The sequence below is a fragment of the Miniopterus natalensis genome, chromosome 6 (assembly GCF_054644295.1).
Source record: "Miniopterus natalensis isolate mMinNat1 chromosome 6, mMinNat1.hap1, whole genome shotgun sequence".
Taxonomy (NCBI): domain Eukaryota; kingdom Metazoa; phylum Chordata; class Mammalia; order Chiroptera; family Miniopteridae; genus Miniopterus; species Miniopterus natalensis.
This window is the reverse complement of record NC_142086.1, coordinates 34,336,835-34,349,338: the sequence shown is the minus strand read 5'-3', so window position 1 is coordinate 34,349,338 and position 12,504 is coordinate 34,336,835. Positions and strand designations below refer to the sequence as shown.

Genomic DNA, 12,504 nt, shown 5'->3' with positions numbered 1-12,504 from the left:
GCCATATAATAAGCGACCTTTTCAGTGTTGACATTGTTGTGTCCTGGGTATTTTATTTAGGTGCTGTTTATCAACATAAGCTGCACTAATATGATACAAAGTTCTGACTTGAAAATGTTATTGGCCTCATAGTCTATGGAAGATAATTAAACAAGGAAGGTAATTGGGCAAAATACAGTTGAAAAGAGCACGGTAATCACTTGTCATTCTCCGCTCATCAGCCCACGATTCATCCGGCTCAGACACACCGCCAGTTAATCTGCCTTCTTTCAGTTGGGGTAGCTTCTCACTCTGTCGGGGAATTAAAGGCTTACAAGTTATAAAGGAAAATCTCATAAGGTAAGAGCACAGAAAACAACACTGAGCTCTCTGTGTGTGCACTTTGCCTGGCAGCACCCGCTTCTGTGTCCCCGGCAAATGGCAAACTGTGGCTCTACTTTAGGAGGTGTCCAGTGAAAAGTAAACAAGTGTTTGCTTAACGATCAATACCTTGTATTCAATAAGGAAAGCAAGTGATTCTGAAGAAAAGGGAAAATAAAAGGCTGTTGAAATTTGAAATTGGTCCCATTTCTCCAAAGTTAAATGCACTCATATCAAATCATTCCACTGGTTCTTTGAGCTGTGATAATTCTATTACGATTTATTCATAGTAGCTGCATCCTTTCATCTCTAGGTTTGGTGGAGGAGCCCGCCAAGCAATATAATAACCAAGAGCTGTTGGGTGTAATAGACATTTTCTAGGGAAGAAAACATGCTTAATATTATTTTTCTCACTTTTTTGTTACGTTTTGAAAGCTGACTGTCACAGAACAGTTTGTTTATAATGTATTTATCATGTTCCATAAAAAGTGAGAGATTATGCAGTGAGCCTAATTATGCCCTATGTGTAGGAAACAGTTTTTTCTTGAGTGAGGCCAAAAACATTTTGTACTAAAAACCCCAAATCTACACTGATCCCAAACTGCTGTCTCTGCCTGTCGGGCTGGGACGCACTCGGTTCCGAGGTTTCTCCTTTGTTTCTATACACCCCTGAGAGAGCTCAGAAAGCACTGCAGCGGAGCCAGAAGGCCTGAGACAAAGGACCCCTCCCACCCTCCAGAACTCTCAAAGGCTCTGTGAGGTCCCCCCAGGTTATGCTGCAAAGCAAAGGGTGTTGTCACTTTTCTGACAAGGCATAAACCCAATAGGAAAGCCTTTCTGCTTATTCTCTATTGAAGTTCAGTTTCATTTCAAAAATAAAAGTTGAATTAAATCAAACTTTTTGCAATTCATGGCATAGATTCTTAACTTCTTCAAGAAGCTAAGTCTTGTATTGGACAGAATGTGAAAAAGGTGAGGGATCATTTTGATAAACACTGAGTCTCGTTTTTTGTTCTCATTTTTCTAAAATGTGTGCAGAGTATCTTGTTTGCAGATGTATCAGCCAAAAGCAGGATTTGAGGGGGTGGAGGCAGGTGGGAAGTGGGTGGGGCTGACAAAGTGCAACAGGAGGGATCTGTTTCCATGCAAATATTCTGTAGCTTGACTGCATCAATGTCAATGTCTGGTTGTGATATTTGTACTGTCGATGTGAAATATGTCACCACGGTGGGGGGGAAATGGTAAAAGGCAGAGTGAGTCATGATTTTCTTTAACAATAGGCAAGTACTGTGTGAAAATCGATATGGAAAAAACCCCTAAGGGATGGTATCCAATCTGATTCCCATGGTTTGAGAAGTTGTGCTGTGCCCAACATTAGTAATTATAATTAAAAATTAAATTAAAATTTTTTCCAAAGACATTCTTATTTTTTCCCAAGATAACAATAAATCTATATAATTCCACCTCCTAATGCTTTTGTAGCAATTCAACCACCAGCCTTCACAGAAATAAGTAATGGTAATGCATAGACCTTTCCAAGATCTCTACATGTATCTGAAAGTTGCCAATGTCCTTCATGCCCACTGAACTAGTAACTGAATTACCACTGTTTGTAAAGTTCTGAACTGAATTGGTCTTGCTCTCTTTCATAGCAAGCGTCAAGATTTGCAATTTTACCCTCATAATGTGATTTATTTGGTTAATAACTCCTACTGGCCTGAACTCCAGCAGGGCATAGTCCGCATCTGACTTTATTAACTTTGTCTCCTTAGTGTCTGTCTCATAGAGTCTGGCAAATAATAGGTTTATAGTAGCTATTTTATAAATTAAAATATAAATGAATGAATGACTCTGTCTCTGCCCACTTCATCAGTTCCACTATCCTGGCAGCGCATGCCTAGAAGGCTTTCTTCCTAGATATTTCACAGGGCGGTAGGCTCAAGGGAGCTATGGTGACATAGACAGAGATGTAGACTTTCCGCTTTATTTCAATTCATAAATTTAAGGGGTATCCAGCTCTACCTGTGGTGGTGGCTGCTGCAACTGCCTCCTATTCCTGTTAGGAGTGGTTAAAAAATGAAACAAAATTTAATAACTTGGTATCCACTCAGTTGGAAATAATGCAATTGTGCAAAATACCCCTGTATCCTAGTTCTTATAATTTAGATTTAGTTAGGAACTTCCTTTTCTTTGAGTTACAAGGCCATTAGTCTGTTTTTCCTTATGACTTCTTCAGTCAAAAGGTTAACTTAACATATCGTAGAGAAAATAATTGATTTTCTACTACAGTGCCTGCACTTTAATGCTACGTGATCCAAAACAAGTTACACATTCTATTTTTCTCACTTGATGTGACCTTAGTCCTTTAAATTGCCGTTCAGTCAGTATACAAGGTATACCAGCTATGACCACACTGGCATCGTTGAAATGCACTTTTGCCTAAGAAAATGTAGCTGAAAATACTAATTTTCAAAATAGAGAACAGTGTGTGTGTGTTTTAATGGACAGTTTTGCCCTATGCAGAGAAAATAATACATTTCCCAACTTCAATCAGAACACAGGTCAATGTAACTTCCTTTATTTGTATAAACACCAGTTATTTCACTCAGAGGTCACTGAACTATTTATAATATGTTAATTAAGTTGGGCATTCACGGTTAATGCACAAAATTTACATTTTTTCAAAATAGGGAATCTGGGAGAAACAACAGCAATGTAGGCAATTTAGTATTTTCATGTAAGTACTGCATTTCTAATGCAATTACCTTAATTATCAAGGTCCGCTCCAACCTTCTCCTGTCCCATGCCTACACAACCCATTCTTCTATTTCTGGTCTTAACCTTGATCACCTGTCCTTACCCATCTCATAATAAATTGGAGGATAGATAAAAAAAAAAAAAAAAAAAAGGTGTGAACATTTAGGTCCTCAAAATTAATGGCTGGATCAGAAACTACTTTTGCAGATTACTTCAGGAAAAGCCCAAGTAACAGAAATAATATTTCAAAGTCAAATTGCTTTGCTTTAGACACTGCCCTTCTTAAATTATCATTGAACAACTTGCCATATCTTCTTTATAGAATGTTTCATTTTTTTTTTTGCTTAACAAAAATATAAACCACCAAAACAACTTTTCCTCCAAATGAACAGTATTGAAAAAAGATTATAGTGACCAATTCTTCAGATGGTGATTTTATGCCCTTTTAATTCATTTTTGTGCAATTAGATGATTTGCAGAACATTTTTCATATCGATATTTGTATATGGATTTTTGGTAATATAGATTATGTTATCCTAAACAAAATGTGTGCATCATAAATAAAACATTTGCTTCATTTTTGTGTATGTTCAGTTTCAAATGAACTTTTTTTTCTTTTTTTACTTTAAAAATAGGTCCATAAATGTACCTATTACTCCTTAGCTTTACCAGCTGTAAATATATCTGTAGGAAATGAAGTTTGGATTGCCATTACTTTTTAGACTTCAAGTATTTATTTTGTTTTGTTACCAATATAACAAGATTATTATTTAAAATTGTACCAACAGAATGTCTAATAATACCTTTCTAAAGAGGCAACTGGTAAGAATAAATATTCTCTGAATATTAGCTCTTGGCAGGGTTTCTAAATGTGCAGTTGAAAATAAATTACACTGAGAAAACATCACCAATCATGAAAAATTAATCAACAATTTATTTAAGCCTGCCTTAGATCGTTAAATTAACATATCTGATTTCCATGAAAAATGGAGATATATTTCAGTAATGTTTTATAAAGTCTGGAGGGTTACATCTGAAGAGAAGTTTTCAGTTAAAGGATTTGTAATAACATCGAATATAAAGATGTGTTACACTTCAAACAAAATATAAACAAGAGCAGAGTTTGTTATTATAAATGTTTTTTGAGAATATCTTGTCCTTTTCCCCATTAATTGGTGGAATTGATGTCAACATATACTATAAATATTACAAAGCAGTATAAATAACATTTGAAAAAAATTGTTACTGGTGGATTTTTTGTTTGTCACTCTCTGCAATCTTCAACTCAAACCATGGGAAATAATATTCCCTGCAGGTTCATGTTGCTCATTAAACGAGGTCTGGTGACTCCAAAGAATAGTCATTACCACAGCCTGTAATTGGCCTTCAGGACAAAAAAAGCTACACACATTTATACATCTATTTTATTCTAGTGCTTGATGGAAGCAGGCACCCCAATTAAAGAAAAAAAAGGAAATATGAAGAGATACAAAGGGGTAGGAGAGAGTGGAGCAAGACATGCTCAGTAAGCAGGCTTGGATCTAGCTCTGCATACAGGTAGGATCTATTCATTCATTCATTCATTCAAAACTATTCAGCAGCATCTACCAATAGCCAGTTCAATGATAAATCACAGGATAGAATGGGTGAAATAAATAATCATACAAAGAAATATAAATCAGTGACTCTAAAAAAAGAGAAATAAAGAATCTTGTTAAAATCTTGGGTCACCAGCTCCAGGAAGTAAAACAATGGATGATTTAAATTTTCTTGCTTATATTTTATTTCCTAAGTTTTCCCTAATAAACATGCATCACTCTAATAAGAAAAAAATGATGACAGTTTAAAAAAATTCATTAGTGCCTCCTTCACTTTCTGAACCTCATAAACCATGATGGCATTTGGCCTTTGATAGGTCTTATCCATTATATGAGAAACAACACACAAATGGCTCAATTCTACTTTAATTACTCATTTTAGATGCTGAAATTCTGCAGATGGCAGTGAACTCAGCGATCCCGCTTGTTGGTATAAACAGGATATTATGGAAAAAGTCGTGAGACAAATATGGGTAAAAATAACTTTCAATTAGCATATCACAATAATTCAGCATTCTTCATCTCTTAAAAAAGAAGTTTCAAGACTGCATATCCTCACCAATAACTATTTAAGGGCCCCTTTCTGTTTAGATGTTCTGATTAGTGGGGACTGGATGGTACAGAGAACCTGATGGTTATTGAAGTATTAGAGATCCAATGTCTTATGAGCAAGTTCAGGTGCCCCTGTTTCAAACACCATCTCCACAGCCATAATATATATGTACCCTTATGTACACTGCAGCACTATTTACAATAGCCAAGACTTGGAAACAACCCAAGTGTCCTTCACTGGACGAGTGGATAAAGAAGATCTGGTGCATAGATATGACAGAATACTACTCAGCCATATAAAAGATGAAATACTGCCCTTTGCAACAGCATGAATGGATCTTGAGAGTATTATACTAAGTGAAATAAGTCCAGATAGGAAAGAACAAAAACCATATTTCACTCATACGTGGTATATACAACAAAAAGCAACAAAGAAGCAAACTTACAAATACAGACACTAGAATGGTGGTGACTAGAGGGAAGGGAAATGGGCAAAAAGGGTAAAGGGGGTCAAATACCAGGTGATAGAAAGACACTAGACTTCAGATGGTGAGCACACAATTGAGGAGTCTCTGAACAGGGGAAGGGTGATTCTAGACCATTGGGAAGCAAAGGTCGTAAAGAAACATCAGTTAGTTCTCTAGGACCAAATTAGAACCCCCAGGTGTGTCAAGAGGCCACCCCCACCTCTTTGAATTCAAAATCAGAACAATCGTGAAGTATTCAGAATGTGAAGTTGGGTCTTGAGTAAGAGGGGAGATTAGGTCTAACAAGATGCAAAGCAGGATTCAAGCTCAGAGGGGAGGACTCGGAAGTGCTGGTGCTCAGAGGTACAGGCTCAAAGGCATAGGGTTTCCTTAGAAAGGACCTGTGAGTAGCTTGCCCTGGAAAGAAGTCAAACACCTGTACCCTACCTACCCTGAACAGACTCAAGAAACTGCTCCTGAGGTGCACCCGGGTACCAGGCAGCCTCTGACTGTCCAGATGAGCATGCGCACTAATTGAGAAATGGATGTACATACAGTCCAGGTACTTAAGGAATTTTTGTAGGGTAGAGATCAAATAGGCATATTTGCATTAAAATCCAAATTAGTATTCCCTCCGTTAAAAATCATTTCAGGCAACACCCCTGAACCTCTACTTATTTCTCCACCTCTGTGGATGGAATAGAAATGACTTACTGACATGTGACAAGACTGACTGCCACTGTCAAAGCTATTTCTGTCCCTCCTGGAGTAAGGATGAGCTCCTTCTGGACTCACATTGCTACGGGTCCTCGGCGGCAGCATTTGGTCACTTCTGTGAAACCCAGGAGCAAACAGTGGATGGTGCGCCTTGGGCCCAGTCCCCAGGGCAGAGCAGGCTGGCTCCTGAAGCCAGGAGCAAGGACCGTCCTGGTCTCACCACAGCCCACTGCCCTGGAGCTCGACTGTTCTCATGTCCCTCTGACTGCTGCTGCTGTCCCGTTTGTTCAGTAAACTGAGAATGCCGCTCTGTCAGGCAGTGTGACATCAATTCCTCAAGAAAGGATAAGAGAGTAATCTGCACAAGCAATTCAAGCTAAGAAGCTGAAGAGCTTTTGTGAAACACCTACTGTGCCCAACGGGGAGCCAGGGCTGTTGGTGGGAGGAGCCCGGGCTGCTCACCTTCAAGAAACTTCTCAACTGGTTCGCTGTGAGCAGCTCCTTTAAAGTCTCACGTGCTGCGCTGTGAACACGCGCCCACAAGTGTGAATATATTACACACTCTATGGAAAACCAATGCATCACCACAGAGAAATGAGGCCTTTGTAGCGAGCGTAATAAAGTAAAACATTTCAACTACAGTGAGTATAATAGCCTCTTGTTAGACAAAGGGCTTCAGGTGCCATAAATTTTAGATTATGGCAGTTTATGTAAGGAGGCTGAAAGTACTCTTGATGAATAAATATATCTTCTAAAACATCTGTCTGCGTAGTTATACATTTTTGGAATCGCAGCATCCTACAGGATAATGACACATTGAAAAGATTAAATTGTAAACGGGAAAATGTGCTCACATTCTTCTTTGCAAAGTTGGGCTCAGATATGCCATTCCAATTGGAAAACACAGCTAAATGTTCAGCACATTTACCGCTAAAACAGCCAGTGTGAGACTTGTCAGATTCAACTACGTATTTCATTTTGTGTGTCCACGTGAGCACTACAAAGAAACAGACTGCTATTGCTGGAGTTCTTTTTCAACAAGCATGGAGTTTTACACAGGCTGTTCATTTGATGCAAAGACTATGAACACAACAAATAATCCAAATGCAGTCTCTGCACTCCCATCCAAATGCAACACTTTATTCTGAGCATGTGTAAGGACATTATGGTTTCCAATAACATAATGAAAAAGATCTTAAGTATAACCTATGTAGAGTCAAGCAATCCAATCAAATGAAAAATATTTATTTTTTACCTATTTGTAAAGAATTCTGCATAAATCAAATTCCTCTGGTCCTTCACTCTTGTTTGGTAAAACACCTGTTAGGTAAAAGATTAAGGCCTAAGTGTTGCTGGGAATGCAAAGATAAGTAAAAATGGCCCCTCCTTTCAAAAGTTTACAGCCTAACATAGGAGACATTATATACACAAGCAACTACAATACCAGGTGGAAAGTAAAACATGCTCGAAGAAGGGCATGCATCAAGGACAAAGGGAAATGAGAGAAGATTTTATACAGGAATGACATTAGATTCGGATCCTGAAGGATGGGGGAGGGGCCGACGCCACTTCAGACAGAATGGCAGGGAGAAGGCCCTCAGAGCAGCAGGGGAATGGAGAAAGCCCATAAGGACCACGGAGCAGCTCAGGGGGAGAACCTGCAGGAGGGCAGAAATTTATCCCAGAAAAGTAAATAGTGCCAGATAAGAAAGCCTGGACTTACTGTAGGATACGAAATTAATACCGATCAGAAGAGATTAACCCAGAGAGACCTAGTGAGCACATAAGCAATGCAGCCCATTTGCACAAACATACCGATCACAGAAGCATACTACCCATTCTCATTACTTTTGTACAAATGGGTAAATGTGAGTAGGCTTCATTCAGGGAATTAAGTTATTAGCTGTCTTATAATGACTGAGAGCATCAAGTGGATTTAAAGTGATACCCAAAGACCCTGATGAAATGTATCCCAGACTGCATTTCTTGTGCAGGATCGTGACGCATTCATCCTTGCCATAGAGAAGGTACAAGAGAATCTAAATTGTGAGTTAAAACTAAGAAGGGGGTTAAATTGAGGCTTGAAAAGTCCTCAACATCAGAGAAATTGACTTTGTAACTCTACTTTATGGTTTTAAACTGCTATCTGGGTTTAGTGAAAAACAGAACAATTATCCAGATAACGTGTCAACTAGCAGCTGAGCAGCTGAAGAGACCCAGTGAAAATGGAAATGCTTCAGAGCTTGGCCAGCAGGTGGCACTTGTCACTCAGTACAGGAAACAGCAGGTCAGGAGGAATGAGCTGAAACGCGCAGTTAGGAGCCGATTACTTGTTCATTTACTCACAAAGGAGAAAGTGGGTGGAATGGGCTGTTTCCGAAGCACAAGTTATAAAGAGGGTCCCGGCTGCTGACACAGCTTATCAAGTCCACCTTGAATCTGAGAGCTCCCATTAGGTTTATTAGGGACAACTTACGTATTTCCCGTAACAATATGACTTGCAATGTGCAGCCTGTTGCCTTTGTAAAGGCTCTCAGGTCCATTTGTCTGTATTTGTCCTGTGAGAGTATGAGATCAGTGCTAGAATGAGGCACAAAGGAAACAAGCTCCAACTTCACCATCTAAAGGAGTGTGATGATTCAAGTTGCTTAACTCCTTTGAACTTCACTTCCCTCGGTTGTTGTAACTGATGCAACGAGCTGGGGTGCGGTGGGGTTTATAAGACACCATCTGTTGAAATGACAGCTCTGGACCCAGCTACTTCATGTTCTCCTAGAAGAACAGATCCAATCATTGGAATGCCCCTTTTATCAGAATTGTTTTCTAACTCATCGCCATGTTCTCTAACCAGGTGTCCTGTGGGTGGTGCTCTTAGAAGTTAGACTTGGTCACTCTGCACACCAGGGTATATGAGGGGAGGGGGAGAGGCTGTCGCTGCTGACTTCTGACCCTAGGACCATAATATTACCTTGCCGTTATTCTATCCCTCCCGGTTGTCAGTGACAAAAAGCCCACAACCACAGAATCTAAGATGCAAAAAGGTCTTTGATTTACCCAGTCAACTCTTCACTCTTTTAGATCAGGATGCCTGTCATTCAAGTTGAACCGCAAGAGAGTAAGGAATGGGGTGTGGAAGTTTGGTTCATTTTCATACCTGCCCCGCAGGCCTGGTCAATGGATGAGTGGGCGCTGGTGGTGGGAAGCAGGTGGGTGAGCAGGAGGCGGGCAGGCCGTCCTCAGGGGGCAGCTGCCTGTTTCCTGATACTGAGATGCCAGCCCGATTTTCAGAGAGAGGGGCCAGGGGACGGCGAGGAGTCCATGTCCTGTGACCCGGTGGAAGCAGGTTTCTACTTGAGTACCGCTAAACTTCTTCGTTTGTATTAGAAACAGACTGACTCTATAAACCTGGCTCAACTGTTTATGGAAAAGTCAACTACCAAAAAAGAAAGACTAAGCAGAGTGGATGGCCCAAATCTGTTACTCCACCAGCGACCACCAAAGCCTCTCCCTCACTAATGAACAAAACACCCAATCCTAAACACACTTGAAGGTAATTAAGGCTTCGTGATGGGCACTAGTACTTCCAAGGGTCAGCTCAGGCCTTTATAGGAAAAAAATCCAACAGCTAAAATCAAATCCCGGTGTGGTGAATGCCTTCACAGAGCTACCAGGAGTGGTCAACAAACTAAGAAACAGAACAAATTAAGACGTTCCACATGGGGAAGATCTGACTTCACCTAACTGTTCATGAATATAACCACAGGCTGTGATACCTTTCTTTACTTCAGACCTGTGATCAAACCCTCAACTAGAGGCTATTGGTTTTTAAAAATATATCTTAAATATTTACACCCATTATGAAGAGAGCTATGCAGATAACCCAAAACTTATTAAATCCAAAATTATATTATTTTAACATCCTCAAGATATTCTGATTTTAACATTCGGATTTAAAAATTTGTAAATAGGAAACACTGCAATATTTATTTATTTATTTATTTATTATTTATTTATTTATTTATTTATTTATTTATTTTTATATCTTTATTGACTTCAGAGAGAGGAAAGGAGAGGGAAAGACAGAGATAGAAACATCAATGATGAGAGTCATTGATTGGCTGCCCCTGCATGTTCCTGACTGGGGATCGAGCCCGCAACCCGGGCATGTGCCCTGACGGGGAATCGAACCCTGATCGCCTGGATCCTAGGTTGATGCTCAGCCACTTAGCCACGCTCGGCCGCACCACAGGTAATATTTAAAATTATAAAAGAATACATATCTTGAGACTTCTGTTTGAATAATCAACAAGCATGTTAAATTAATGTAATAATCAGGGATTAATGCACACAGAATTAAAGTCCTAATTCCTGGAACAAGTATCTGAGAAAAACTGAAAATTTAATTTACTGCTAGCTATGTAGGGAGTATTTAACTCAGTAGACTTCTAATGTTTAAATTCATCTGATTACTTTTTTAAGAGCCTCTGAAAGCCAAGAAAAAATAATGTAAAATATTGCAATAACTTACTAAAAATTTGTCAAAACTCACTAACTAAAAGAGCAGTTCACATAGATTTTGCCTCTGAAAAATAGGAGAAATGTAACACGCTCTTAGATGTCAGTTTCATATCTGTTCATAGAATGTGCAATGACATCCACGAAATCATTTTCCCAAAGGGAAAAGTAATAAAATTCAGTAATAACTACTAAAGCAAAGCTCTGATAGTTCCAATCAAAATAAGGAAGCCCAAAACAGTTTATGAAATCCAAGCACCAGGAACATGATAAGCTAGAGAAGGTATTTAAATCAGGTTCCTGCCCTCAGGTAGTTCTGCATCTAAATAGATGATTATATTATATTTTTAAAGCTCTCCTGAGATAGAAATTGCACATCCATTCAGGGGCTGTAAATCATGCCTCCTCTTCTGTTGAATATTGGCCTGTTGGTCATTACCCTCTCAGTTTGGGGTGTTTTTTTTAAACCAAGCTCCGGCCAGTTTTATTGAAGAAAAATTTTGCATGATTTACTTTTCACCAGTCTGGCCTGGCACACTTCTAATGATATCAGAACCACCTGGGTCAATGACAGCCTGTGTGCATGCTCTGCTATTTTCCACATGCTGTGCCCAGTTCAGTACCATCGCCACTGTAGTGATGGACACCGGTGCTCTAGTTGGCCAACTTGGCACAGTGCTCTAGTTCAGATTTCCTCACGGCTGCGCAGTTGCTGGCGAGGATGACCTGTCTTGCTTTGCCGTGTCTGATCATCATCATAGTCTGCTTGTACCCCAGCACGTGCGTTCCAATTTTCATAACAAGTTGGAGCCTAGAGTTGATCGACACCAGTGACTTTTTGGTCTCTTTGCGGCCACCATCTTCCTGCCATAGGTGCTGGACAACTACCAACCAAGAGCAGCCACCAAGATGTCTGGGAAACGAGAAAGGAAGGACTACCTGTCATTTTTAGATAAGCCAGACATTCGACCTTCCTAAGCTGATCCATGGTGTGATCATTTATCGTCTGTATTCTCGATAGAATTTCTGGGTTAGGAACGGCAAGCTGGTTCTGAGTGACATGCCAGTTCCAATCCGTTGGCAGTGAGCCTGTGTACACGCCTGAGAAGGCTCTTGAGGCCGATCGCCGCTTATCAGGAAGAGCTGCCACGACGGCTTAGCCTGCGGTGCACGTGAGACGAGGGGGGCCCTAGATAACTGCTTCCCGAAGGGCTCTATTTGAATTGAAGGCAAGCCAGGCAGATGGCCTTGGTGGTGGTGAAGCTGCTCACAGCCCAGGCCTTCTCTTGGCTCCAGCGTGTGGCCGAGGGGGTGGGCCCGTCGCGCAGGTACAGTCAGCGGCAGAGTGGGAGGCAGCGGCGGTCAGCCTTCACTCCTCCACTCTACAGCGAGCCCGGCAGGCTCCGCGGCAGGACTCCCGGACCCTGCTGAGCTGCTCCAGCTTGCTCTAGGCATCAAGTTCATCACTTCCCCTGGCAATGGAGCTTCATTTCCCCTTGTTCCCTATCAGTGGTTTCCCATGAGGATCTCCTAAAGCT

General features: G+C 40.4%; 1 pseudogene; it reads right to left on the bottom strand.

Moving 5' to 3' along the window:
• Positions 1–11,475: 11,475 nt before the first annotated feature.
• LOC107545642 (large ribosomal subunit protein eL30 pseudogene) lies at positions 11,476–11,954 on the bottom strand (annotated as a pseudogene).
• Between the last annotated feature and the right edge of the window lie 550 nt (positions 11,955–12,504).